Here is a 26,672-nt window from a genome sequence, read left to right as displayed (position 1 = left end):
GAAGAATAAAGCTGCTTTATCAATTTTTCCACAAGCGGAGCGGTATAAACGTCCCCCCCCCAAAGAAATTCATGAAATGCTTGTTTTTGTTCATTCTGCCTCACAAAAATCGGAATAAAAAGCGATAAGAAAAGTCATGTGCTCAAAAATGGTACCAATAAAAACGTCAACTCGTCCCGCTAAAAACAAGACCTCACATGACTCTGTGGGCCAAAATATGGAAAAATGATAGCTCTCAAAATGTGGTGATGCTAAAACTATTTTTACAATAAAAAACGTCTTTTAGTGTGTGACAGCTGCCAAACATAAAAACCGCCATAAATAGTAAATCAAACCCCCCTTTATCACCCCCTTAGTTAGGGAAAAATAATAATAATAAAAAAAATGTATTTATTTCCGTAAATAGAGAAAGGCACTGCGCTCACAGGACGGATCAAAGATGATAACGTAACCCTGATGAAGAAGCACGTTTTGCTTTGAAACGCGTAGGTTTTTGGCCCCAGCTAAGCTCCGTAGCCTTAGCCTGTGACGTCACACGCTGTCAGTGCAGGACAGTGTCGGCCCCCCTCAGCTGTGCATCCAGGACGCTACGGGCCGGAGCTATCCTGGCTCTGCCCAGCTCTCTTCTTTACTTGCACCTCAGTCAGCCAGCTCATTCACTTCATCCTCCCAGCTCTCACCTGCTTATCCAGCATTTCTGTGGATCATTCACTGTGATCAGCACAGCACCTTCATTCAGCAGAGCTAGGGTAAGTTTGTATAATTCCTTTACCGTTCATCAGTGTATCTTGCTGTGGTAGATTTTTATCTCCTGCACGCTTTGAGTATCGGGCTTATGTGTGAAAGGCAGGACTTTCACTTTCACTTTTACGTTATCATCTTTGAATCGTCCTGTGAGTGTGGTGCCTTTCTCTATTTACTTATTTAACCCTTTTTTGGCAGAACAAGCACAGCTTCTGTCTAGGCACCAGCAGCCCTCCCTTTCTATTAGTAGCGCCTGTGTATATCTGTATAATAGATGTATTTATTTCCATTTTCCCATTAGGGATAGGAGTAGGGTTAGGGCTAGGGCTAAAGTTTGGGTTAGGGTTGGGGCTAAAGTTAGGGTTAGGGTTATGGTTTGGTTTAGGGTTGGGATTAGGGTTAGGGTTGGGATTAGGATTAAGGGTGTGTTAGAGTTAGGTTTGTGGTTAGGGTTATGGCTAGAGTTGGGATTAGGGTTAGGAGTGTGTTGGGGTTACGGTTGGAGTTAGAAATGGGGGGTTTCCACTGTTTAGGCACATCAGGGGCTCTCCAAATGTGACATGGCATCTGATCTCAATTCCAGACAATTTTGCATTGAAAAGTCAAAGGTGCTCCTTCCCTTCCGAGCTCTGCCATGCGCCCAAACAGTGGTTTACCCCCACATATGGGGTATCAGCATACTCAGGACAAATTGCACAACAACTTTTAGGGACTAATTTCTCCTGTTACCCTTGGGCAAATAAAAAATTGGGGGCGAAAACATTATTTTTGTGAAAAAAAATATGATTTTTATTTTTACGGCTCCACATTATAAACCTCTGTGAAGTACTTGGGGGTTCAAAGTGCTCACCACACATCTAGATAAGTTCCTTAGTGGGTCTACTTTCCAAAATGGTGTCACTTGTTGGGGTTTTCCGTTGAGGCACATCAGGGGCTCTCCATACACGACATGCTGTCCGATCTTAATTCCAGCCAATTTTGCATTGAAAAGTCAAACGGCGCTCCTTCTCTTCTGAGCTATGCCATGCACCCAAACAGTGGTTTACATGTATATATGGGGTATCAGCATACACAGGACAAACTTTGCAACAACTTTTTTGGTCCAATTTCTCCTGTTACCCTTGGTAAAATAAAACAAATTGGATCTGAAGTAGATTTTTTGTGAAAAAAGTTAAATGTTCATTTTTTTATCATTCCAAAAATTCCTGTGAAGCACCTGAAGGGTTAATAAACTTCTTGATTGTGGTTTTGAGCACCTTCAGGGTGCAGTTTTTAGAATGGTGTCACTTTTGGGTATTTTCTATCATATAGACCCATCAAAGTGACTTCAAATGTGATGTGGTCCCTAAAAAAAGATGGTGTTGTAAAAATGAGAAATGGCTGGTCAAATGTTAACCCTTATAACTTCCTAACCAAAAAAAAATTTGGTTCCAAAATTGTGCTAATGTAAAGTAGACATGTGGGAAATGTTATTTATTAACTACTTTGTGTGACATATGTGGCACCCCTGAGGGTTCCGTCTCCACAGAGGTACTGCACCTCCTCCTGAGGTGTAGTATCCCACTTCCCAGTTAAGATGGTGACACCTGACTAGCCTCCAACACCTACATCCAGCACAGACACCTTATAACAGCAGATCACCCTTTATGGCAGTTGCTTTGGTTCATGAAGGGTGCTGGGTGGTAGATGGAGCTTAAAGACAATAAGAAAGGAAAGCTGATAGGAAGTTAAGGAAGTTAAGTTAGTTCCCCTCAGGGGGAAACAGAGGGAAGACCGCTCGGCCATGCGCTAGTACAGACTGCATTATCAGACTATGAGGAGTGAGTGTTGTATGCATGTATGAATGTCTGGTGAATGACTCATTAAGAAACCCCTACCCTTGGTACGCATGTGTTGTGCAGCCTAGCCTGTTAAGCGCCCAGGCTTAGGTGTAGGTAGGACAAAGTCTGAGACAGGCATCAGTCTCCACCAGTGGCTCGGCACACCTCAGTGCACGTGCTCTACACTCCGTAGTCAGTGTCTATAGCGGCGTCCGCAGTTGCGATGCCACGCGCTCAGAAGGTCTAGAGGGACTCTGACCCCGTGTCCTTAGGGCATAGTTCTCTGACTGCTTTCTGTGCGCTCCTTTGCCGGGCTCTGTGAACTAAACAGGCTGCGGCATTTAGGTTCAGAGGTAGTGCGGCTCTGTGAGTTAACAGAGTTCGCTTCTGTTCACACTGGGTGACGTTAACCCACGTGCAACCTTTCCACACTGCTTTATACTCCCGCCATTACCTAGCAGCAGTGTACCACATCTGCATTTGGACCCCGGGCTGCGAACGCACCTACTATTATTTTATAATTTGGTGCATTCCGCCAGCCCTAACAACAACTTCACCCATTTTGCATTGGATTCCCGGGGCCACCGTCGTCGTGACACATCCCTCTGAGACACCGGTTTGGTCCCGAGATTCCCACAGCCCTGGAGGTGATCCACATATTTCTCTGTTTTAAGGGCATGAAAATTCAAAGTTGGAAAATTGCAAAATTTTCAACATTTTTGCCAAATTTCCATTTTTTTCACAAATAAATGCAAGTCATATCAAATAAATTTTACTACTAACATGAAGTACAATATGCCACAAGAAAACAATGTCAGAATCACTATGATCTATGGAAGCATTCCAGAGTTATTACCTCATAAAGGGACAGTGGTCAGAATTGTAAAAATTGGCCTGGTCATTAACATGCAAACCACCCTTGGGGGTAAAGGGGTTAAGTTTGCTTATGTGTTGCCCCGGCCATGTCATTACTGGCAGACACAACCACAGAGTGCACTTCGCGCGGCCATGTTTAAGTGTTAGTGAATCAGTGCCATAGAAACAAGTGGCACTGCACAGGGGTACTTGCCCAGGTGCGCCAGGTGCTGACACCGACCCTTTCCACACAGCTCTGGCATTTATTCCAGTGACCTGCTCCCTGGAACCTCCCTACCTCCTGGATGTATCTTCATGGACACCAGTTTGGAGATGGACCCAGAGAGGGTATCTTCAGTTCCCAAGTTGCCGACTGATGAGAACGTAATGGTGTAGACTCATTCCAAGACTCTACTATCTACTGATCAGGAGGAAGAACTTCAGTTTGTCTTCAATACTTCCAAAGGTGGTAGCTGGTCTTTCCGGGCAGAGAGAGATTGAACAATTCAAGGATCCTGTTTCCATGCCCGTTTCGGTCTCCTCTGATGATGTCTTGACGATGAAAAGCATCCTAGTCAAGAAGCAGTTGGGAAATGTAATTTTTCATCTAGTGAACTGGAGAGAACATGGTCACAGAGAGAACTTGTTATGAATGAGTCACCGAGGAGGAAAAAGCAAAAAGCAAGCTAAGCCCAGAAAACCGGAGAGGTTGGTAATTAGCGGATTGCAGACCCCTGATCCTATCCACAACAACTAGCAGTAGCCGTGGAGCGTGCCTATGGTGGTCCTAGATGCCTCGTCACGGCCGGAGAACTAAATAAGCCTGAAGAAAGAAAGGGAAAATCTAAACTGCCCCAGAGCAGACCCAAAGCAATAGACAGCCCCAAACATGTATTGTCGGTGAAACAAGATGAAAACACAGACACAGGTAGAAAGATAAGCTGAGCAAACGATGGGGCCCTCGCTAACTAGAAAGGACAGGAAAGAAAAGCTGCTGTCTGCAATCACGCAAAACAAAAAACCCTGCCAAAAAGAATGTCCAACACGTCTGATAGAAAAAGGCCCTGAAGTCGCTAGACTTCAAATCACTATATCAGCACTCAGGTATATTCTGAAGAAAGAGCAAAAGAGATCAACTGATCAGAGACAAAATGGGGATTCAGCCCAGTCCCAGCCAGGGCTGGCCGAACACAAAAACTAAGTAAACCAGACAAAAACTCATATGAACAATAGCAGAGAAAACTTAGCTTTAGGAAGGCAGGAACCCAACTGGAAACCAGGAGCCAGAGTCAGGAAAAATCACCAGCAAGAAACTAGGGAGTCGGCTACCTTAAATCCAATCAGAAACTCCTGATGTCCAATCGCAGTCCTCCTCCTCAGGTGGCCGGTCTCTGCCATTTAGATCAGCTTCATTACCTCCTTTCACCAACAGAGGGAGTCCAGATAGAGAACTCACTACTCCTCTGTCAGCACAGCCAGCTCCATAACCCTCACCAGAAGCCAGAGGCAACCCGAAAATGGGCTCACAACAATACCCCCCCTTGAGGAGGGGTCACCGAACCCTCATCCACGCCACCGGGCCGATCAGGATGGGCCCGATGAAAAGCACGAACCAATCTATCGGCATGAATATCAGAGGCAGAGACCCAAAAATTGTCCTCCTGGCCATAACCCTTCCACTTGACCAAATACTGGAGTCTCCATCTAGCCAGACGATAATCCAGTATTTTCTCTACCTCATATTCCACATTACCTTCAACCAATACAGGGTCAGGAGGTGCAGCCATAGGAACTACTGGCTCAACATATCTCTTCAACAGAGACTTATGAAACACGTTATGGATCTTAAACATAACAGGAAGAGCCAATCGAAAAGAAACCGGATTAAGAATCTCCAAAATCTTGTAAGGTCCAATAAATCTTGGCTTGAACTTTGGAGAAGCCACCTTCATAGAGATATTCTTTGATGACAACCAAACCATATCACCCACTTTAAACCGGGGACCAATGGTCCTATGCCGGTTAGAAAACCGCTGGGCCTTTTCCTGGAAGAGAGACAACTTATCCACTACTTGGTCCCAAATCTGCTGCATTCTCTCTACCACAGTGTCAACACCTGGGCAGGCTGAAGATTCCACTTGCCCTGAAGAAAATCGAGGATGAAACCCAAAGTTACAGAAAAAGGGCGACATCAAGGTGGCAGAACTAGTTCTATTATTTAAAGCGAATTCGGCCAAGGGCAAAAATGAAACCCAATCATCCTGATCAGCAGATATAAAACATCTCAAATAGGACTCCAAAGTCTGGTTTGTTCTCTCCGTCTGCCCATTGGTCTGAGGGTGAAACGCAGAGGAGAAGGACAACTGAATTCCCAGCTTGGAACAAAAGGCTTTCCAGAATCTGGAAACAAACTGACCTCCTCTGTCCGATACAATGTTCTCAGGAATCCCATGCAACCGAACCACCTGTTGTAAAAACAAGGGTACCAACTCTGAGGAAGATGGCAACTTTGGGAGTGGTAAAAGATGGACCATCTTAGAGAATCTATCACAAATCACCCAGATAACAGTCATTCTCTGAGAGACAGGAAGATCAGAAATAAAATCCATTGAAATATGGGTCCATGGCCTCTTAGGCACCTGCAAGGGCATCAACAACCCACTAGAGCGAGAACAAGGTTTAGACCGGGAACAAGTCCCACAGGACAGCACAAAATTCCTGACATCACGAGATAAGGCGGGCCACTAAAAAGACCGACTCACCAAATCTCTGGTACCAAAAATATCTGGATGACCAGCCAATGCAGAGCAATGAACTTCAGACATCACTCTCTTCCTCCACTGGTCAGGAGCATACAATTTTCCTATAGGACAACGCTCAGGTTTGTCCTCCTGTAATTCTTCCAGAGCACGTCTCAAATCGGGGGAGATGGCAGAAAGAACTACCCCCTCACCTAGGATGGTAGTAGGCTTGGTCACAATAGGAGAATCAGCAAAGAAACTCCTAGAAAGGGCGTCTGCCTTAACATTCTTAGTGCCTGGAAGAAAGGAGACCACAAAATCAAAACACGTAAAAAACAAGGCCCACCTAGCCTGTCTAGGATTCATGCGTTTGGCCAACTCAAGGTAAATCAAATTCTTGTGGTCAGTGAGGACCACAACTTGATGTCTAGCTCCCTCCAACCAATGTCTCCACTCCTCAAATGCCGATTTCATGGCTAACAGTTTCCGATTCCCCACATCATAGTTGCGTTCAGATGGGGATAACTTTCGGGAAAAGAAGGCACAGGGATTCATTTTAGACGTCACCGGATCTTTTGGGGACAAAACAGGTCCTGCACCAATCTCCGAAGCATCTACCTCCACCTGAAAAGGAAGTGAGACATCAGGTTGCCGCAAAACCGGAGCAGAAGTGAACCTCCGCTTCAGCTCCTGAAAGGCCGAAACAGTCTCTGAAGACCAATTCAGCACATCAGCGCCCTTCTTAGTTAAATCAGTCAGTGGTTTAGCAATACCAGAAAAATTAGCTATAAATTTACAATAAAAATTAGCAAAACCCAAAAACTTCTGGAGAGCCTTCAAAGAAGTGGGTTGAACCCAATCATAAATGGCCTGTACCTTGGCCGGGTCCATTTCAATAGTCGACGGAGACAAAATAAATCCCAAAAAGGAAACCTTTGTACACCAAAAAGGCACTTCGATCCCTTAACATACAAGGAATTCTCCCTCAAAATCCGGAACACAGTCCGAACATGTTCCACATGAGAATCCCAATCCCTGGAAAAGATCAAAATATCATCCAGATAGATGATCAAAAACTTATCCACAAAGTCCCGGAAAATATCATTCATGAAGGAATGGAAGACAGAAGGGGCATTAGTGAGCCCAAAAGGCATCACCAGGTACTCAAAATGTCCCTCTGGAGTATTAAACGCCGTCTTCCATTCATCCCCGTGCTTGATGCGAATAAGATTATACGCCCCCCTGAGGTCAAGCTTAGTAAACCATCAAGCACCTTTAACTCTGGAGAATAAATCAGAAATCAGGGGTAACGGATGCTGAAATTTAACCGTAATTTTGTTGAGGGAACGATAGTTAATACAAGGCCTTAATGAACCATCTTTCTTGGCCACGAAAAAAAACCCAGCACCTAAGGGCTAAGAGGATGGTCTAATATGACCCTTCTCCAATGACTCCTTAATATAACATCGCATAGCCTCGTGTTCGGGTACAGATAAATTGAAAAGTCTACCCTTGGGAAATTTACACCCAGGTCTCAACTCAATTGCACAGTCAGAACTCCTATGAGGAGGCAAAGATGCAGACTTGCTCTCACTAAATACATCATAAAAATCAGCCAAATAGTCAGGAACATCATGCGACTGGGGAGAGGTGGAGAAAACAGGAGTGTCACCAAGAGCACACCGACAACCCCAACTCACCACAGACACAGATTTCCAATCCAAAACCGGATTATGGATTTGCAACCAGGGAAAACCCAGAACAATGGTATCATGTAAATTATGCAACACCAAAAATCTGCAATTTTCTTGGTGGTCTGGGGCGACCCGCATTATCACCTGGGTCCAAAACTGAGGTTTATTCTTTGCCAAAGGAGTAGCATCAATACCCCTCAAAGGAATAGGCATCCGCAGAGGTGTCATAGGAAAACCACAACGTTTAGCAAAATCCAAGTCCATTAGATTCAAGGCCGCTCCTGAATCCACAAAGCCTTCACGGAAAATGTGGATAAGGAGCAGATCAGAGTAATTGCCAAAAGAAACTTAGGTTGTACACTAATCACAGCAAATGTGTGTGCAAAACGTTTCTCTCGTTTAGGGCAGACAGAAATAACATAAGAGGCATCTCCACAGAAAAAACACAGCTTATTACGCCTTCTAAACGCCTGACGTTGCGCCCTAGACAAAACTCCATCACATTGCATAGATTCAGACATTTGTTCAAAATGTGGCAGCCCCTCCCGTGTAGTCTTGCGTTCACGTAAACGCCGATCAACTTGAATGGCTAATGACATTGAATCGTCAAGACCAGAGGAAACAGGAAATCCCACCATAGTATCTTTTAAAGTCTCAGACAAACCCTTCTGAAAGAGAGCTGCCAATGCACTATCATTCCATGTAGTAAGGACCGCCCACTTTCGGAATGTCTGACAGTATAACTCTGCAGGATCCTGACCCTGGTTCAATGCCAATAGGGCTTTCTCAGCTTGATCAATAGCATTAGGTTCATCATATAACAACCCCAAGGCTTGAAAAAATGTATCCACATTAGTCAAAACAGGATCTTCAGGTGTCAAAGAAAACGCCCAATCCTGGGGATCACCACGCAGCAAGGAGATGACAATTTGAACCTGCTGCGCAGAGCTCCCCGATGAGTTAGGCTTCAAGGCAAGAAATAATTTACAATTATTCTTAAAATTCAAAAATTTAGACTGATCCCCAGAAAACACATCAGGAGCAGGGATCCTTGGTTCAACAGCATGTGAATGAAATTCCCCGCACTTCAGCAGCGAGCTGCTCCACACGATCAGACAATTGCTTAATCTCCATCAAGGAGAAAAATAAAAAAAAAAAAGAATTCTCCTACGGCCCCAGAGAAAAAGAGGAGAAAATATACATATAAAAAAAAAAAATTCTGACACTTTTTTTTATTTTTTATTTTTTTACGATTCTCTCCTGCTTTTGAGTACCCTAGAATCTGCGGTATGGCTGGTGATTCTGTTATGAATGAGTCACCGAGGAGGAAAAAACAAAAAGCAGGCTAAGCCCAGAAAACTGGAGAGGTTGGTAACTAGTGGATTGCAGACCCCTGATCCTATCCACAACAACTAGCAGTAGCTGTGGAGCTTGCCTACGGTGGTCCTAGATGCCTTGTCACGGCCGGAGAACTAAATAAGCCTACAGAAAGAAAGGGAAAATCTAAACTGCCCCAGAGCAGACCCCAAAGCAAAAGACAGCCCCTAACATGTATTGTCGGTGAAACAAGATGAAAACACAGACACAGGTAGAAAGATAGGCTGAGCAAATGATGGGGCCCTCGCTAACTAGAAAGGACAGGAAAGAAAAGCTGCTGTCTGCAATCACGCAAAAACCCTGCCAAAAAGAATGTCCAACACGTCTGATAGAAAAAGGCCCTGAAGTCGCTAGACTTCAAATCACTATATCAGCACTCAGGTATATTCTGTAGAAAGAGCAAAAGAGATCAACTGATCAGTGACAAAATGGGGATTCAGCCCAGTCCCAGCCTGGGCTGGCCGAACACAAAAACTAAGTAAACCAGACAAAAACTCATATGAACAATAGCAGAGAAAACTTAGCTTTAGGAAGGCAGGAACCCAACTGGAAACCAGGAGCCAGAGTCAGGAAAAATCACCAGCAAGAAACTAGGGAGTCGGCTACCTTAAATCCAATCAGAAACTCCTGATGTCCAATCGCAGTCCTCCTCCTCAGGTGGCCGGTCTCTGCCATTTAGATCAGCTTCATTACCTCCCTTCACCAACAGAGGGAGTCCAGATAGAGAACTCACTACTCCTCTGTCAGAACAGCCAGCTCCATAACCCTCACCAGAAGCCAGAGGCAAACCCGAAAATGAGCTCACAACAGAACTTGTGGGAGTCCAAGGAGTATATTGTACCTGAATCCTGAAGCCACACCTGTCTGAACAGGCACCGAATTCAACCTTTTCCGTGACTCCGAATCTATTCCATGTCAGCATACCTGCGCCTTAGAGGTCAGCAGCTGCAATGCCGGGGACTGCCAAGGAGTGGTACCTGGTTTCTACATGCAATTCAAACCTGACTCCACCATCAGGAGCTCCAGTGAAAACCAGGTAGCCACTTAGTTACACCCCTCCTAGGCAAGCCTGGCCCCATGTTACAGTGGGTCTTTGAACCACGTGTGCCACCTGCGAGCGTAACAACTTGTATACTGCTGCTGCAACTTAAAAACAACAGTCCTTGTCGGGGCTAAATATTTTACTTACTGTAGTAAAACAGCCTATAGTGCCCTAGGTAATAATACGGAGGACCGTGAAAACTGAAAACCAATAGAGAGAACAAGGATCCTCCAAGAAAGAAAAAAGAATTAATTGTTTTATTTTAATTACAAATGCACATTAAAAACATAATGACAACATAAAACCAAGGAGATGGCAACACATGCTGTACAGAAAACGAAAAACACTGTGCAAGGGAGTAGATCAATGCATGTGGATGTTGTTCAGAATAAAGTGCACAGAGAAATAGGTAAACACCTGTTGCAAGCAATATTTCATATAGCAGCAGTTATTATAGATAAGTTGGAGTATGTCATGCCAGACATCTCAGGGAGCAACATAATGCATAGGATACAAAACAATATTTCAAAAAGTGCTAAGTGCTTGAGATGCAGAAATAATGCTAGGCGATGCTAGAAGATGCCCCAAACTTGTGTTGTGGATCAGAAGGGACGGATATCGGAAGTAACGCTATAGAGGCATTAATGTTCTGAGTGCCCACTAAGACTCATAATGTCCACTTAAAATTCTCTGATTTGAATTTACACTTGATGAGCCCCATTCTTATTGTTATAGGGCCCCCCTTATCTCTGTGTACACCCATATGCCTAGTTCCTTTGTGCACAGTAAGCATAATATTTCACTATGTGAATAATGCTCTCAAAAAGTTTTAGTTCTGAAATGAACCATTAAATCTTCCATTATAAACTGAATTATATTTATGATTTAGTGCTGGTAATTAAAATCCATTCTGCATAATTTACATAGAGCAACTGTCAAAACGGGAGCCAACATTATGATCAGGGTATTTTGAAAATTACCTTCCTATGGCTACTGAATATTTAATATGACCTGTTTGTAAAGTTGAGTAGACTTTTCTTGCATGACTGGACAGACCTGTTTTTGCTATTAGCTTGCTTTTTCCCCTCTCAATGAAGCCAGTGCAGATATATCAGAAAATTTCTGGAGCTCAATTGTGTGATTGGTTATCATAGCATCAGATCTGGTGTGGGTTTTCTTTTCACATATCCTCACAATATGTCGACTTTGAACTAGAACCTGGCAGACATGAGGACAGAGATCACTGATTGTTGTTTGGTTGACAGCCGACCTCAATATAGAACCAGTGTCATTCAGGGCCAGGGGTGCAGTCACAGTTGCCGCGCTGTATTCTTACAGCAATGACTGAACCGATGCCGCTCCTGCTTCCATGACTGAATACAGAATGCTGGCGGGTAGAATAAAGTTAAATTTCCCCCCCCGCTGCATTCGGCTGCGTGCAGGTGTAGGAGGGTGGACTGATATGTGGACCTGTCTGAAGAAGAGCGATAAAATGTAAAAACGTGCCGTGTACAATGCTTTATTGTAATTTGTATATATATGTGGGGAAACAGCTAGCATTAGTAAGAGACGGTGTTGTACTGAGTTTTGGCCACTAGATGGAGACATAGAATAGTGAGTAAAGGAACATAACAGCAGCTGAAGCTAGGAAACGCAGAGTCATGGTGGGCAGAGATACAGGAACTAAGAAGGGGAATTCCATGACAAGGGAATAAAAGGAAGGAGAGTTCCAGAAGGACAGGACAGTAGGGGGGTGGGTGGGTGTGGCCCTGACAGGACAGCTGTAGATGGAGGACACCTGGGGTACCGAATAGCTGGACACTGAAGAGGTAGTAAATGTCGCAGCGGACGGACGGACTCGACCATGGAAGCGCTGTGGCCGTGGGCCTAATGGCAGCCACAGTGAAAGAACCACAAGGGCCATCGTAGACAGAGGAAAGAGGAGGTGACAGGTACTCAAGCCAGTATGCAGGAGCTGTCGTGTTGCTTTGGTTGTTGGAGGAGAGAACCAATAAAGAAGACCTGATTGAACGTGCTTCTGTGTCTGAATCCAGTCTTTTCGTACGTAAGAAGGGACCACCCCCCAGTTGGCACACGTACTACACAGGTTGCGGGCACCATCACCCCATATGTACAGGTTAACAGCATTATTTCTAGTGACAGATTCCCATTAAGACATCAATATGAAGATTTGACATGTAGAAGAAACAAAGAGAATGTCTCTAATCAGATGTGACATCAGAGGTAAGTTACTGGATGTAAATATTTATTCTATATCTACACTGTATAAGGGTCCAACATGGACGATGATCAGCACTAAATGACCGCTGGCAGTCCTGTTTACACAGACCGCAATAAACGATGCGCACTCAGTGAACTGTAATACATGTGAAGTACATTGCTCAATGCGCCTAGGCTGCTGTAAGGAGGTGGCAGGTCCCCTCAGTTGCACCCTCTCCTCCTTCTGTGTGACCCCCGGTGCACTTCAAGTACATGTGTTATGTACCTGTATGTTATATGTGTCATTATGCTGTATTTGTACAATAATATTAAGCTTGTCATGTAATGTAATGTTTGATATGTGTTTATGCTGTGTTTGCATTGTTCCTGTTGAAATATGCTGTGCTGTGTTTGCCCTGTAATCTTGTGCTATGTCAGTAATGTTCCACATGTATTACAGTTTTTAGCTTAGGGAAAGCAACAGTTAAACTGGTGGGCTGGGTCAGCAGCAGAAGAAGGGAGGAAGCTGCTGCTTTCAATCAGAACTACCCGGATATGTTGGCCAGGGCAGATGTGATATCCATATGGGGCACTGCCAGACCCTCGGACAGGAGAGGTCTGTTGCCCCAGTCTCCAAGGACTCAGAGGAGCATGAAAGGACTCCAATGGCTCAAGAGGGGTCCCAAGGATTGGAAGGATTAGAGACAGCCACACGGGCCCAAGGACTCTAGAAGGGCCCCCACTGAAGGGGTGTTAATCGCCCAGATTCCAGTGAGTGGATTACTGTCAATCTTCGACTGCTGCAGCTGCTGTGGGTGCAGATGTGGAAAGCGTCAAGGAAAGACCAGGAATCCAGTGTTGTACTCTCTTTGTTCATTCTGTTCCATCCCTGTTCATTAAAAGTTAGTTCCCCTCTTGGAAAACAGCTGCCTTTCTGGAGTCTTAATTACCGGACTGCTGCGACCAGCGGAAGGGAAGGTAAACTGTGGGAAAAAGCTGAGTTGTCCTGTGTTCTGTGTGCAAGGGGACAGGGTGTCTGCAGTCTGTTTCTTTGTGGGAGAGCTTGGTCAGGACTACCTCCCTTGTTAGGCCGGTGAGTCTGACTTCTATACCAGGAAAGATCTTTGAACAAATTATTAAACAACATGTATGTCAATACCTGGATAAGAATGAAGTGATTAAACAGAGTCAGCATGGGTTTCTAACTAATAAGTCATGTCAGACTAACTTAATTTCCTTCTATGACGGTATCACTGATTGGGTGGATCAAGGAAATGCTGTAGATATAGTATGTCTTGACTTCAGCAAAGCATTTGACAAAGTCTCTCATACAATCCTTATTGAAAAAATGACTAAGTATGGAATGGACAAGGCAACTGTTAGGTGGATTCATAACTGGCTTAGTGATCGGACCCAAAGAGTGGTCGTAAATGGCTGCACATCCAGTTGGAAGAATGTCTCAAGTGGGGTACCACAGGGCTCTGTCCTGGGCCCTGTATTGTTCAACATCTTTATCAACGATTTAGATGAAGGAATTGAGGGTAAACTGATTAAATTTGCTGATGACACAAAGCTAGGAGGGATAGCTAATACTAGAGAAGAGAGAGAGAGGATTCAAAAAGATTTAAATAAACTGGAGAAGTGGGCAGCAACTAACAGAATGGTTTTTAACAGGGAGAAATGCAAAGTACTACATCTGGGCAATAAAAATGAAAAAAGCATATATAGAATGGGAGGAATAGGGCTAAGTGACAGCACATGTGAAAAAGACTTGGGTATACTAATAGATCACAGACTGAATATGAGTCAACAGTGTGATGCAGCAGCAAAAAAGGCAAATGCAATTCTAGGATGTATTAACAGAAGCATACAGTCTAGATCACGTGAAGTCATTATTTCCCTCTACTCCTCTTTGGTCAAACCTCAACTGGAATATTGTGTCCAGTTTTGGGCCCAACATTTTAAAAAAGACATCAACAAACTGGAGCAAGTTCAGAAAAGAGCGACCAGAATGGTGACCGGTCTGCAAACCCTGTCTTATGAGGAAAGGTTGCAGGATTTGGGAATGTTTAGTTTGCAAAAGAGAAGACTGAGAGGAGACTTAATAGCTGTCTACAAATATCTAAAGGGCTGTCACATTGTAGAAGGATCAACTTTATTCTCATTTGCACAAGGAAAGACTAGAAGCAATGGGATGAAACTGAATGGGAAGAGACACAGATTAGATATTAGAAAAAACTTTTTGACAGTTAGAGTGATCAATGAGTGGAACAGGCTGCCACGAGAAGTGGTGAGTTCTCCTTCAATGGAAGTCTTCAAACAGAGGCTGGACAGACATCTGACTGGGATGATTTAGCGAATCCTGCTTTGAGCAGGGGGTTGGACCAGATGGCCCAGGAGGTCCCTTCCAACTCTACGATTCTATGATTCTATGATTCTATGTTACACTGCCATCGTTTTCGGCAGTGACTTTGCACTGCCGAGAATGAAGATCTTTTGTACTGCGCAAACGATCTCACCACCCGATGAATAAGTGTTTTGCTCATTCACCGGGTGATTTGAACCTGCTTACACAGAAAGGATGCTGGTTCACGATTATCTTCCAGTGTAAATGCAGATTTATTGGCTGAGAGATCATGGAAGTAATACTTTTGCTTGGAGAAGAAACTCCTTTATTATGTATTGCGCCTAGGGCCGGAGTTACCACCCAGTGCACCTAGGCTAGTGCTGGGGCCCTGGATGAATGGGGGGAACACTTGCTGTCAGGGACACCGGCACGCTATATGGCCCGTGAGTTGGGGAAGCCCAGTTTCAGTGCTGGCACCGCCCCTGTCTTAAATACTCACCTCTCCCATTCCCTGCTGCCCCTATCTCTTCTGCTTCCGTCTTCAGCATCTTCTGACTCTCTCTGACGTCTCAGGGAAGATGGCATGATGTCAATACAGCCAACCTCCTGTGCTGAGCAGTACAAAGAGTCATAAGACACTGAAGAGACTGGAGCAGCAGAGACCGTAGCGGCAGGGCACTGGAGAGGTGAATATTTGATTATTATTTTTTTATGTATGGAGCATTATATGGGGCCCATTATACTATATGGAGCACTATATGGGGCCATTATACTGTAAGGAACAATATATGGGGCCACTATACTGTATGAAGCATTATATGGGGCCATTATACCGTATGGAGTGATATATGCGGCCATTATATACTTATGACACACCAACACACAGGAAATCCACACATCTTCAGCTCCAGACACTGAATGAGAGATTCAGCCTCTATTTTATCTGCCAAACTACACTCCTGGGGTTGGGATATGTAAGCAGTCATTCCCACCCATCTCTTATGACCACTCGCAAAACTCGGCCAAGGAGTGGCCTAATTAATCTCTCAGCACTATATGTGCTGGAGCATGCTTCCGAGCTCACATCACCACAGCTAATAGTCGCGATGATACATATCTCCTCTCAAGGACTCGTCCTGCGGCTATCTTACACTACGTATAGTGCTGTCCCTTATTATACAGCTTCCCCTCTTTTTATTTATAGTACCATCCCTTATTACATAGGAGAGTGAAACCAGCGCTGATTGGCTGCAGGGATCGCGTGATGCAACAATGTCATATGATCTCTGGGACAGACAGTGTCAACATCGCTGGAACCGCACTGGGACCAGAGATGAGTAAAAGAGTTATTATTTTACTGGGTGGAAACATAGGAATTGAGAAAGGGTTGCCAGAGTAAATAAAAAGAAAATTATACAAGTTTGTTATCTATGTAGTGATACTGACCTGGGAAGTCACATTGTCAGGTTATTTTTACTGCAAAATGAACATAATAAAAGAATAGTCAACAAAACAATGACGGAATTGCGTTTTTTCACCCTTTTAGAGCATTTGTATTTTCCCCATTTTAAGTACATTATATGGTAAAGTGAATGATATCATGCAAAACTACAACTCGTCCCACAGTGAAACAAGCTGTCATACAGATATGTTGGCCAAAAATGAAAAAGTTATAGCTCTTGGAAGAAGGGGAGGCAAAACAAAATAGCAAAAATAAAAAAAGGATGCTGTGGGAAGGGGTTAATAAAAGTACCAATAAGTACCATTTTAAATCGTGGGACAGTAAGTAATGTAATCAGTTTTTAGTCACAAAACTAAACCGTCTGATATCACACTCTAAGCCCCAGGCCATCAGACCTGACAAACCTGCCTGACAATACTGGAAACTGGACACCTACATACTACTGCTCTGCATTACAGCTGCTTGTATGCGGAATGCCTGAATGATAAACTCAAACTTGAAATGAAAAGTATCCATGCATCATGGCAGAGTTGACAACCGTCCAGAAATTCCAGGAAAATTCATAAAAATATGTCACTTTTTTGTCCCATCTGTAAAAAAAAGTTTGTCCATGATTTTTTTGAAGCTACAGAAACTTATGCAAATTATTTTAAGCGTAACTATCATCATTTTACAGTGAATACAACTGATGTCTACAATAACAGAATTATGGCTTGTAAACATGGATCACTTATCATATTTATTTATTATGGCTTTCCAATGTATCCATTAAAAATATAGTCTGACGGTGATTTTTTTTTTGTTAAGCTGGGGCATTGTCAAGAGGAAGATGAGAGACACCAGACCCAACAATGCAGACAAGCTACAGGCTGTTATTAAAGCAACCTGGGCTTCCATAACACCTCAGCAGTGCCACAGGCTGATCGCCTCCATGCCATGCCGCATTGATGCAGTAATTGATGCAAAAGGAGCCCCAACCATGTACTGAGTGCATTTACTGAACATACATTTCAGTAGGCCATTTCAGATTTTAAAATAATTTTTCAAGCTGGTGTTATATAGTATTGTAATTTACTGAGATAATGACTTTTGGGTTTTCATTGACTGTAAGCCATAATCATCAACATTAACAGAAATAAACACTTGAAATAGATCATTCTGTTTGGCCTCACTCTGGGATTCTGGGAGGCTTCTTATAGCCTCATTGTGGGGCCATTCCCTGTCGCTTATACTCTGACCCTTGGCCGAGTGTGTTTGACCCAGTTGTGCCTGTGCCAGTGCTTTGTGCCTGTGCTACGTTTCGTCTGTCTGGTTCTGATTTGGCTGTGTCCCTGTTACGAGTTTTGCCTGCCCCTTTTCTACTGCGCTGTCTTCTCTGTGTATGACCCCTTGGCTACGTCCTGACTATCCGTTCTGTCTAATCCTTTGATACTGTTATGCTATCTCGTGCTTTGACCCGGCCTGATCTGGTTTATGTCCCTGTCTATGCCCCTTGGTAACTTTGTCCCGTAGTTACCCTTCTACGAGTTTTCCTTCAGCTCCTAGCTCTCTGGAGCTTAGGCCACGCTCCTAACAGTTGTAGAGTCGGTGGCCGAGCTGGGAGGGTGGTCCCTCATCATACCGCGCAGAGATGAACAGAGACAATTAGAGGCCATTTTCGGGTACAACAGGTCCAAGTTTAATCGTGCTCTCGCTGTCCGACTGACGGCCCTCACATTACAACACAGTACCTCACTCATGGCTCTCCGTGTCCAGGGCCGCTTCACACACCGTGTTTTTCGCCTGGGACGTATATATACGTCCTGTCCCTTTTTCCTTGCTGACGCACTGACAGTTTCCGACATTGTGGCTGCCATAGGCCTAATCACCGACAGTCCTTTCACTGGTCAAACGTCGTCCTTAACACGGTATGCCTACTCTATTTTACTCGTCTCTGTTGCGGTATTCCTGTCAGGACCACCCCCCTGACATTCTCTTTCCTCAGTCCCCCTGGTTTGGATTCTCCTCACAGCGCACAGACTGTCGTAGTCATCCTGTCACTTGAGCTCTCCCTGGGGACTGGAACTTTCTGGAACCCTCCCTCAGTATTTATAGCATTCCCGATCCCCCGTCACTGTAACTCCGCCTCCCATTTACCAACGGTTTCTAAAGCCCTAAGCTGATGTCAAGTCCCCTGCTCACACTCCTCCCTGCCATCTAATGGTCAACCCAAGGCACTGCACGTCCACTACACTTTCCTAGCTGTTTCCCCATTGTAGTAACTGTCACCTATCTAAACTGTGCAAACCTATCTTTCTCTATTCTGACACGTCCGTCCATCCGTCAGGTCACCTTCCCTACACAGTCACGTGCTTCAGGTCCTGTTTGTCTGAAGCATGCATCTTCACCGCTGCTGCCCCGCTCCACAGGTATCTATGGGCACAGTTTGTTTTACTCAGGACACGCGCACTGGCTCAGTGAGCAAGTGCAGTGTGGTGTTCCTGACAGCTGCTGACCACTTAATGATGGGCTAGTGCACTGATAAAGCATTTTACCTCTCCATAGTCACTAGATAAGTCTGTCTTCTGTTGAGTGTAAGTTTTTATAGCCAGTGGGGTCCTCTCTCTATCTCTCCTCTCCTGTAGCGTGTAAGCTCTTATAGTCAGTGGGGTCCTCTCTCTCTCCTGTAAAGTGTAAGCTCTTATGGTCAGCAGGGTCCTCTCAGTCTCCTGTAGAGTGTAAGCTCTTATGGATAGCGGTGTCCTCTCTCCTATAGAGTGCAAGCTCTTTTGGTCAGCAGGGTCCTCTCTCTCCTGTAGAGTGTAAGCTCTTATGGTCAGTGGGGTCCTCTCTCTCCTGTAGAGTGTAAGTTCTTATGGTTAGTGGGGTCCTCCCTCTCTGCTGTAGAGTGTAAGCTCTTATGGTCAGTGGGGTCCGCTTTCTCTCCTGTAGAGTGTAAGCTCTTATGGTCAGTGGGGTCCTCGCTCTCCTGTAGAGTATAAGCTCTTATTGTCAGTGGTATCCTCTCTATCCTGTAAAGTGTAAGCTCTTATGGTCAGCAGGGTCCTCTCAGTCTCCTGTAGAGTGTAAGCTCTTATGGTTAGCGGTGTCTTCTCTCCTGTAGAGTGCAAGCTCTTTTGGTCAGCAGGGTCCTCTCTCTCCTGTAGAGTGTAAGCTCTTATGGTCAGTGGGGTCCTCTCTCTCTCCTGTAGAGTGTAAGCTCTTATAGTCAGTGGGGACCTCCCTCTCTGCTGCAGAGTGTAAGCTCTTATGGTGAGCAGGGACCTCTCTCTCTCCTGTAGAGTGTGAGATCTTATGGTCAGCGGGGTCCTCTCACTCGTGTAGAGTTTAAGCTCTTATGGTCAGTGGGGTCCTCTCTCTCCTGTAGATTGTAAACACTTATGATTAGTGGGGTCCTCTCTCTTCTGTAGAGTGTAAGCTCTTATGGTGAGTGGGGTCCTCTCTCTCTTCTATAGTGTGTAAGCTCTTATGGTCAGTGGGGTCCTCTCTCTCTCCTGTAGAGTGTAAGCTCTTATGGTGAGCAGGGTCCTCTCTCTCCTGTAGAGTATAAGCTCTTATGGTGAGCAGGGTCCTCCCTCTCTCCTGTAGAGTGTGAGATCTTATGGTCAGCGGGGTCCTCTCACTCATGTAGAGTTTAAGCTCTTATGGTCAGTGGGGTCCTCTCTCTCTCCTGTAGAGTGTAAGCTCTTATGGTGAGCAGGGTCCTCTCTCTCCTGTAGAATATAAGCTCTTATGGTGAGCAGGGTCCTCCCTCTCTCCTGTAGAGTGTGAGATCTTATGGTCAGCGGGGTCCTCTCACTCATGTAGAGTTTAAGCTCTTATGGTCAGTGGGGTCCTCTCTCTCTCCTGTAAAGTGTAAGCTCTTATGGTCAGCTGGGTCCTCTCTTTCTCTCTCTGTAGAGTGTAAGCTCTTATAGTTAGTGGTGTCCTCTCTCCTGTGGAGTGCAAGGTTTTTTGGTCAGCAGGGTCCTCTCCTATAGAGTGTAAGCTCTTATGGTCAGTGGGGTCCTCCCTCTCTGCTGTAGAGTGTAAGCTCTTATAGTCAGTGGGGTCCTCTATCTCCTGTAGAGTGTAAGCTCTTATAATCAGTGGGGTACTCCCTTTCTGCTGCAGAGTGTAAGCTCTTATGGTGAGCAGGAACCTCTCTCTCCTGTGGAGTGTGAGATCTTATGGTCAGCGGGGTCCTCTCACTCGTGTAGAGTTTAAGCTCTTATGGTCAGTGGGGTCCTCTCTCTCCTGTAGATTGTAAACACTTATGATTAGTGGGGTCCTCTCTCTTCTGTAGAGTGTAAGCTCTTATGGTGAGTGGGGTCCTCTCTCTCTTCTATAGTGTGTAAGCTCTTATGGTCAGTGGGGTCCTCTCTCTCTCCTGTAGAGTGTAAGCTCTTATGGTGAGCAGGGTCCTCTCTCTCCTGTAGAGTATAAGCTCTTATGGTTAGCGGTGTCTTCTCTCCTGTAGAGTGCAAGCTCTTTTGGTCAGCAGGGTCCTCTCTCTCCTGTAGAGTGTAAGCTCTTATGGTCAGTGGGGTCCTCTCTCTCTCCTGTAAAGTGTAAGCTCTTATGGTCAGCTGGGTCCTCTCTTTCTCTCTCTGTAGAGTGTAAGCTCTTATAGTTAGTAGTGTCCTCTCTCCTGTGGAGTGCAAGCTCTTTTGGTCAGCAGGGTCCTCTCCTTTAGAGTGTAAGCTCTTATGGTCAGTGGGGTCCTCCCTCTCTGCTGTAGAGTGTAAGCTCTTATAGTCAGTGGGGTCCTCTCTCTCCTGTAGAGTGTAAGCTCTTATAATCAGTGGGGTCCTCCCTTTCTGCTGTAGAGTGTAAGCTCTTATGGTGAGCAGGAACCTCTCTCTCTCCTGTGGAGTGTGAGATCTTATGGTCAGCGGGGTCCTCTCACTCGTGTAGAGTTTAAGCTCTTATGGTCAGTGGGGTCATCTTTCTCTCCTGTATAGTGTAACTTCTTATGGTCTGTGGGGTCCGCTTTCTCTCCTGTAGAGTGTAAACTCTTATGGTCAGTGGGGTCCTCTCTCTCTCCTGTAGAGTGTAAGCTCTTATGGTGAGCAGGGTCCTCTCTCTCCTGTAGAGTATAAGCTCTTATGGTGAGCAGGGTCCTCCCTCTCTCCTGTAGAGTGTGAGATCTTATGGTCAGCGGGGTCCTCTCACTCATGTAGAGTTTAAGCTCTTATGGTCAGTGGGGTCCTCTCTCTCTCCTGTAAAGTGTAAGCTCTTATGGTCAGCTGGGTCCTCTCTTTCTCTCTCTGTAGGGTGTAAGCTCTTATAGTTAGTGGTGTCCTCTCTCCTGTGGAGTGCAAGCTTTTTTGGTCAGCAGGGTCCTCTCCTATAGAGTGTAAGCTCTTATGGTCAGTGGGGTCCTCACTCTCTGCTGTAGAGTGTAAGCTCTTATAGTCAGTGGGGTCCTCTATCTCCTGTAGAGTGTAAGCTCTTATAATCAGTGGGGTACTCCCTTTCTGCTGTAGAGTGTAAGCTCTTATGGTGAGCAGGAACCTCTCTCTCTCCTGTGGAGTGTGAGATCTTATGGTCAGCGGGGTCCTCTCACTCGTGTAGAGTTTAAACTCTTATGGTCAGTGGGGTCCTCTCTCTCCTGTGGATTGTAAACACTTATGATTAGTGGGGTCCTCTCTCTTCTGTAGAGTGTAAGCTCTTATGGTCAGTGGGGTCCTCTCTCTCTTCTATAGTGTGTAAGCTCTTATGGTCAGTGGGGTCCTCTCTCTCCTGTAGAGTATAAGCTCTTATGGTGAGCAGGGTCCTCCCTATCTCCTGTAGAGTGTGAGATCTTATGGTCAGCGGGGACCTCTCACTCATGTAGAGTTTAAGCTCTTATGGTCAGTGGGGTCCTCTCTCTCTCCTGTAAAGTGTAAGCTCTTATGGTCAGCTGGGTCCTCTCTTTCTCTCTCTGTAGAGTGTAAGCTCTTATAGTTAGTAGTGTCCTCTCTCCTGTGGAGTGCAAGCTCTTTTGGTCAGCAGGGTCCTCTCCTTTAGAGTGTAAGCTCTTATGGTCAGTGGGGTCCTCCCTCTCTGCTGTAGAGTTTAAGCTCTTATAGTCAGTGGGGTCCTCTCTCTCCTGTAGAGTGTAAGCTCTTATAATCAGTGGGGTCCTCCCTTTCTGCTGTAGAGTGTAAGCTCTTATGGTGAGCAGGAACCTCTCTCTCTCCTGTGGAGTGTGAGATCTTATGGTCAGCGGGGTCCTCTCACTCGTGTAGAGTTTAAGCTCTTATGGTCAGTGGGGTCATCTTTCTCTCCTGTATAGTGTAACTTCTTATGGTCTGTGGGGTCCGCTTTCTCTCCTGTAGAGTGTAAACTCTTATGGTCAGTGGGGTCCTCTCTCTCTTCTGTAGAGTGTAAGCTCTTATGGTGAGCAGGGTCCTCTCTCTCCTGTAGAGTATAAGCTCTTATGGTGAGCAGGGTCCTCCCTCTCTCCTGTAGAGTGTGAGATCTTATGGTCAGCGGGGTCCTCTCACTCATGTAGAGTTTAAGCTCTTATGGTCAGTGGGGTCCTCTCTCTCTCCTGTAAAGTGTAAGCTCTTATGGTCAGCTGGGTCCTCTCTTTCTCTCTCTGTAGGGTGTAAGCTCTTATAGTTAGTGGTGTCCTCTCTCCTGTGGAGTGCAAGCTTTTTTGGTCAGCAGGGTCCTCTCCTATAGAGTGTAAGCTCTTATGGTCAGTGGGGTCCTCCCTCTCTGCTGTAGAGTGTAAGCTCTTATAGTCAGTGGGGTCCTCTATCTCCTGTAGAGTGTAAGCTCTTATAATCAGTGGGGTACTCCCTTTCTGCTGTAGAGTGTAAGCTCTTATGGTGAGCAGGAACCTCTCTCTCTCCTGTGGAGTGTGAGATCTTATGGTCAGCGGGGTCCTCTCACTCGTGTAGAGTTTAAACTCTTATGGTCAGTGGGGTCCTCTCTCTCCTGTGGATTGTAAACACTTATGATTAGTGGGGTCCTCTCTCTTCTGTAGAGTGTAAGCTCTTATGGTCAGTGGGGTCCTCTCTCTCTTCTATAGTGTGTAAGCTCTTATGGTCAGTGGGGTCCTCTCTCTCCTGTAGAGTATAAGCTCTTATGGTGAGCAGGGTCCTCCCTCTCTCCTGTAGAGTGTGAGATCTTATGGTCAGCGGGGACCTCTCACTCATGTAGAGTTTAAGCTCTTATGATCAGTGGGGTCCTCTCTCTCTCCTGTAAAGTGTAAGCTCTTATGGTCAGCTGGGTCCTCTCTTTCTCTCTCTGTAGAGTGTAAGCTCTTATAGTTAGTGGTGTCCTCTCTCCTGTGGAGTGCAAGCTCTTTTGGTCAGCAGGGTCCTCTCCTATAGAGTGTAAGCTCTTATGGTCAGTGGGGTCCTCCCTCTCTGCTGTAGAGTGTAAGCTCTTATAGTCAGTGGGGTCCTCTCTCTCCTGTAGAGTGTAAGCTCTTATAATCAGTGGGGTCCTCCCTTTCTGCTGTAGAGTGTAAGCTCTTATGGTGAGCAGGAACCTCTCTCTCTCCTGTGGAGTGTGAGATCTTATGGTCAGCGGGGTCCTCTCACTCGTGTAGAGTTTAAGCTCTTATGGTCAGTGGGGTCATCTTTCTCTCCTGTATAGTGTAACTTCTTATGGTCTGTGGGGTCCGCTTTCTCTCCTGTAGAGTGTAAACTCTTATGGTCAGTGGGGTCCTTGCTCTCCTGTAGAGTATAAGCTCTTATAGTCAGTGGTATCCTCTCTATCCTGTAAAGTGTAAGCTCTTATGGTCAGCAGGGTCCGCTCAGTCTCCTGTAGAGTGTAAGCTCTTATGGTTAGCGGTGTCTTCTCTCCTGTAGAGTGCAAGCTCTTTTGGTCAGCAGGGTCCTCTCTCTCCTGTAGAGTGTAAGTTCTTATGGTCAGTGGGGTCCTCCCTCTCTGCTGTAGAGTGTAAGCTCTTATGGTCAGTGGGGTCCGCTTTCTCTCCTGTAGAGTGTAAGGTTATGGTCTGTGGGGTCCTTGCTCTCCTGTAGACTATAAGCTCTTACAGTGAGTGGGGTCCTCTCTCTTCTATAGTGTGTAAGTGTGGCGCCCCCAGGAGTATGGTCGTCACAGTGGCATTGCCTCCCTCCTAGGGAGTGTGATGTCATGTTTGGAAGCAATAAAGGATCTCTCTGGCAGTTAATCACAACATACAACACAGCTCCCACTGCAGGCCAGCAGAGGGAGCTCTGAACCCAAAACTGGGGGAAGAGCTGCTCTCTGAGGGCCAGGAAGGGAAAATGAGGAGTTCGTGTGAGGAGGGCAACGTGTGTGGACGTGAGGAGAGGAGCTGGGGGATTGAGCAGAGAGTTCAGGCTCATTCCCAGCTATAGCGCATGATCTTGAGCCCGGTATCCAAGGTTGTATGGACACTGATGGTCCTGCAACAGAAACCGGAGGAATAGGAAGCTGTAAATGCTCTATTCCCATATAAGACTTGGAGGCACAACAGCGATGGGTGAGCCCAAAGAGGAAGGCTACAGCTGTCTGCCATACGAGGGAGTTCTAAAGAGAATAAGCAAGTGGAACTTCAGTGTATTACAGTGCTGCAAGTACCTAAAAATAAGCACTAGGAAGGAGACTACACAACCCATCTGAGTAGAGAGATTCCTAAGTTGCTTCCAGGCTAGCCAGCCCCTGTGCATGTGTAATCTGGACCCTGGACTGCATTTGCCAAGCAAAGTAAAGGTAAAGAAACTGCACCCTGTTGTGTCCTTGCCTTCTTCCTGCAACCTCTCCAGCACTGCTACATCTCTGTGCCAAACACTACACCCTCTTCCTCAACACATACCCTCTTCATCTACTCTGCCCTGGGACTCCAGCCCTGCCTGTGGAGGGCTACATCATCATTGCTGCACCCCACCATCTGTCCCAGAGGATCTGTCCGCAGCGTCAGCTTAACATCTTCATTGCCGAACACCACAGGTGGCGTGACGAATCATTCACTCATAAACTTTATTCCACCACTTCATTCCCTTTTACATGTGCGCCCAGGGCCACGGACTGGGTCACCGCTGCTGTGACATTCCCCTCTGAGAGACCGGCCCGGTACCGACTACCCCACAGCCCTAGGAGGGCGACCCATAAGCTCTTATGGTCAGTGGGGTCCTCTCTCTCCTGTAAAGTGTAAGCTCTTATGGTCAGCTGGGTCCTCTCTCTCTCTCTGTAGAGTGTAAGCTCTTATGGGGGTGGAGGTGGCATGGGGGGTGGGGTTAGAACAGTTAATAATTTAAGAAAGAATAGAGGTACAGAGAGATACATAAAGTGCATGTATACTAATGCCAGAAGTCTCGCCAACAAAATGGAGGAATTGGAGTTAATGTTGTTGGAACATAATTATGACATGGTGGGGATATCTGAGACATGGCTGGATGAGAGCCATGACTGGGCGGTTAATTTACAGGGCTATAGTCTGTTCAGAAATGACCGTACAAATAAGCGAGGGGGAGGCGTGTGTTTATATGTAAAATCATCCTTAAAACCCATCCTTCGTGATAATATATATGAATCTAATGAAAATGTAGAGTCCCTGTTGGTAGAGATAAGGGGAGGGGGGAAAAATAATAAATTACTGATAGGGGTTTGTTATAAATCTCCAAAAATAATGGAAGCTACAGAGAATATCCTCATAAAGCAAATAGATGAAGCAGCGACTCAAGGAGAAGTCATTATTATGGGGGACTTCAACTACCCTGAAATACATTGGGGAACCGAAACCTGCAGTTCCAGCAAAGGTAATAGGTTTCTGACAACGATGAGAGACAATTACCTTTCACAACTGGTTCAGGACCCAACAAGAGGGGGGGCACTGCTAGACCTAATATTAACCAACAGGCCAGACCGCATATCAAATGTAAGGGTTGAGGGTCACTTGGGTAATAGTGATCACAAATTAATAAGTTTTCATGTATCCTTTAATAAGATGTGTAGTAGAGGGGTTACAAGGACACTAAACTTCAGGAAAGCAAATTTCCAACGGATGAGAGATGATCTTGGTGCAATTAACTGGGACGATATCCTGAGACATAAAAATACACAAAGAAAATGGGAGACGTTTATTAGAATCCTGAATAGGACCTGTGCACAATATATACCGTATGGGAATAAACATGCGAGAAATAGGAGGAAACCACTATGGCTAAATAGAGCTGTAAGGGGCGCAATAAGAGATAAAAATAAAGCATTTAGAGAATTAAAGCAAGTAGGTAGTGATGAGGCATTAAATAAATACAGAAGATTAAATAAATTCTGTAAAAAGCAAATCAAGACAGCAAAGATTGAGACAGAGAGACTCATTGCCAGAGAAAGTAAAAATAATCCCAAAATATTCTTTAACTACATAAATAGTAAGAAGCTAAAAAATGATAGTGTTGGTCCCCTTAAAAATAGTCTGGGTG

General features: G+C 45.3%; 1 long non-coding RNA gene across 1 annotated transcript in view; it reads left to right on the top strand.

Moving 5' to 3' along the window:
* Positions 1–535: 535 nt before the first annotated feature.
* The window catches only part of LOC141052360 (uncharacterized), a 173,143-nt gene continuing 147,006 nt past the window's right edge, over positions 536–26,672 (top strand). Inside the window, exon 1 of the long non-coding RNA XR_012220786.1 lies at positions 536–749. This is a non-coding gene — a long non-coding RNA (uncharacterized lncRNA). The remainder of the gene's footprint in view (positions 750–26,672) is intronic.

This window comes from Dendrobates tinctorius, unplaced genomic scaffold (assembly GCF_039654945.1).
Source record: "Dendrobates tinctorius isolate UK_male_01 unplaced genomic scaffold, ASM3965494v1 ptg000159l, whole genome shotgun sequence".
Taxonomy (NCBI): Eukaryota; Metazoa; Chordata; class Amphibia; order Anura; family Dendrobatidae; genus Dendrobates; species Dendrobates tinctorius.
This window is presented reverse-complemented; position numbering and strand designations above follow the sequence as displayed.